Source organism: Periplaneta americana, chromosome 10 (genome assembly GCF_040183065.1).
Source record: "Periplaneta americana isolate PAMFEO1 chromosome 10, P.americana_PAMFEO1_priV1, whole genome shotgun sequence".
Taxonomy (NCBI): Eukaryota; Metazoa; Arthropoda; class Insecta; order Blattodea; family Blattidae; genus Periplaneta; species Periplaneta americana.
In genome coordinates this window covers 13,576,900-13,580,247 of record NC_091126.1, presented here as the reverse complement: position 1 = coordinate 13,580,247, position 3,348 = coordinate 13,576,900, and positions in this window count along the sequence as shown.

Here is a 3,348-nt window from a genome sequence, read left to right as displayed (position 1 = left end):
ACATGGAACAAAATTGCAGTTGAGTTTAATGCAAACTCCGGAAATATTCCTGTAAGTAAATCATTTTAATTTATTTTTCAGTTATTTTTATGCTAAACAAAGTGGAAATGTTATAATTACGCAAATTTTAACACCTTATTCCTTGGGTAGAATACAAACAAAAATGCAAATAACGCTTTGTTGGGACGTGAATACTTTTCGAAAAAAAAAAAAATGCCACTTAAATCTACCTGAAATGTTGCTGTATCATAAAATCTCAAAGCAACCAGTACTTTCAGCAGTGGCGAAATCGGTAAGCCTCATGGTTGTATTGTGAATTTAAATTAGAGACACCAGAATATTCACAACAGTGTTCTGTCGAAACGGTACCTCCTCTTAAATTGTTCATTATACATCTCTAAAGGGTTTTCCATATCTCTATATATCTTTTGCTTGCCGAAACTCATTTTCATTTTAATTACAGAGCTCAATAAATTTAATTAAATCATAATCATCATCTATTGTATACCGAATCAGCTGATTACAATGCATATGAGGAAACACTTGAGTAAGCTGACAAGCTACCTTATTTGAATAAGTGTTCACTTCAGTGGGATTTATGAATTGGAAATTATTATAAGCAACTGCTTAAGTGTTTCCTTACGATAAGTGTTGACTATGAATTCGGCCCTAAATCACGGTTTTTCTGTGACAGCAGATCTAACTTAAATTACTGTGCATTGTCAAATGTAAATCTTGGCATATGACATAATATAGCTTCCTCTAAATACTACAAAGTTTAAAATATTATTATTGTTATTGTTATCACTGTCGTCATAACTGGTACTTGAGGCTGAAGGGTAAAAATTTCTGTTGCATTGGATGACTCCAAAAAAAAAAAAAACGTTGAAAGCTTTTCAGTTTTATAATGAAGTAGCATTCGATTTTCTGTATGGAATACTCACTTCTTTAATGAAAAGTTAGTGGGACTAATTTTAAAACTGCATATGATAGATCAGTGCATCTTGTTAAATGTGTAACGAACTTCGAATTCCACTTAAAATTATTTGACTTAGTGTGGTTCACTTGTGCATTGTATTCAAATAATGAAAGTGAGTTACCTATATTACCGTCTATAGAGTGGTTAAACAGAGGAATAGTTGGCGAATCTGAGATTGTTGTATTTTATAACAGCACATAATTGTCAGATATCATTGTCCAGTTGAAACAGAAATCTGTCAAAGGTTGAGTTCCAGAATAGGATCCTTGTATTCTCCTTGCTCTTGTTTCTAATTAACTTAATAAGTGGCTAGAAGTCATACAATTATTGTCTTCGGGTCACATTTACTTAAAATAAACTTTTATGTATGAAAATTTGAAGCTTGGGGAGTTTAAAACTTTTTCTGTCATATTTTAAGCACACTTAAATGCAGGAAGTAGTGGCCGAAAACTGCTGGATATTGTGAACGTGTCATAATATTTTCGCACTCATATTTTTATTTATTTTCTTCTGGAATTATTGGTTTTAGAGTCATTAAGCATGTACCATAAGCTCCCTTGGAAGGATTTATAGAATATTATCTTCAAGATAATATCGTGTTGTATACCGTGTAACCACCACGAATCAACTGAAGTGCTAATCAGGACAGAATTTGCAATTTACATTAATATTCATTGAATGAGGTTTTCTTTTAGTAACACCTGTAACAGAACATCCGCATCAGAAAACGTTTTTGTTTGTCATCCAGGATCAACTGATAAGACAGTATTGCTTTTATTATGTGGGACTGGTTTGATGTTTAATTAAAAGTCTAATATTGTTGTAATATAGTTAAATACAATGGATTATTTATTGTAAGTAAATTATTTTTCAGTAGGGTGGTGTTTGACAGGGCCTGTTTCAATACACGTGCACTTTATTGTACCTAATAGATATCACTATGAATTGTGGTCTCGCATATGGGCTCATGTTTTAATTGCAGAAAAGATTAACATTTTATATACCTAAATAACTGATAGAGGAGAAATTTACTACAGAGAAAGTACGTGATATTAAATAGTGAATTATTAATTTTTTTTACGCAACTATGTTAATACCAAATATGATTTGTGATGTATTGGCATAAAAAGATAAGTACATGCATTTAAGATAGGCAACAAAGGAAGTGATATGCATTATTGGGTTGAGAATTGGAGTGTTCTCTGCTTGTATATTTGTAAGCCCTTACATGTAGCATGCTACAGTAGAAGAATATTCCCGAACTTGTATTGTTCGTCTGCCACGGTTTGTACAAGTTTTGTATATCTTATTTGTTATTTATGATATGTAAAATAGAGTACAATATCAAGGGTATTTATAAGATATGATACTTTTCAAGACACCCTTCTTCATGTCACCCATGTAACTGATACCACGATGCAGCATGCAGAGTTGTGTCTATTGTTTTGTTAACCAAGTAACAAAATTACAAGACAGCTCGTAATGACTACCTAATGCATTTATCATATCATTGAGTACAAATCCTCAGACCCTTGCATCCTCTTCACTGCATATTTAGTAGGGTTTTGTTAATTTGTATATTAGTAACGACTTTGTTAGCTGAACTCTAGAAAATAATAATAATAATAATAATAATAATAATAATAATAATAACCATAATAACTACTGTGCTACTACTACTAATAATAATAATAATAATAATAATAATAATAATAATAATAATAATGGTCCCGTACCTTTTCAACATCATATGTCTACATTAGAAATACTGAGAAAATATCTGTATATTTGACACATTTTGTGCTATTTTCTTAAAAAGTACCTTGTCTTTTCCCTATATTGATAGGTACATGAGCTCGAATTTGTGATTATTTTATGCAATAATTGTATTTTGTAAGATTTGTTTTTTTTTTCCCCCCACCAAATCTTGCAATTGTGACTAATAAAGCATCGTCAGAAATTAAGTAGAGATTGATGGACATGACTCTACACCAGGAAGGAAAACAAAATATAAACAAGTTGGTTTAAGAGTTAAATAATTATGTACTGGCACCTTGAGATATTTATTGCATTTAATATGCGAAGTAGTAAAAAGAGTTACACAAAATAATTTAATCTGAAATCTAAGCAACTGTGATTAACATGGTGTTGGCCACACTTAAAAAATGGATGCCATGTCATTGCTACACATTTGTGTAACTTTGTTACAATTGTTTCAGTTAGATGGGTATTTAATAAACAGTTGAACCAAAATATGTGAAAGAAATAACAACCACCTCATGTGCCCTTATCCCTAAAAGCTCCTAATAAGTTCTAGTGAAATACTGTGACATGTGGTCTACAAGTGTGTGTGTATATACAGGACGCAA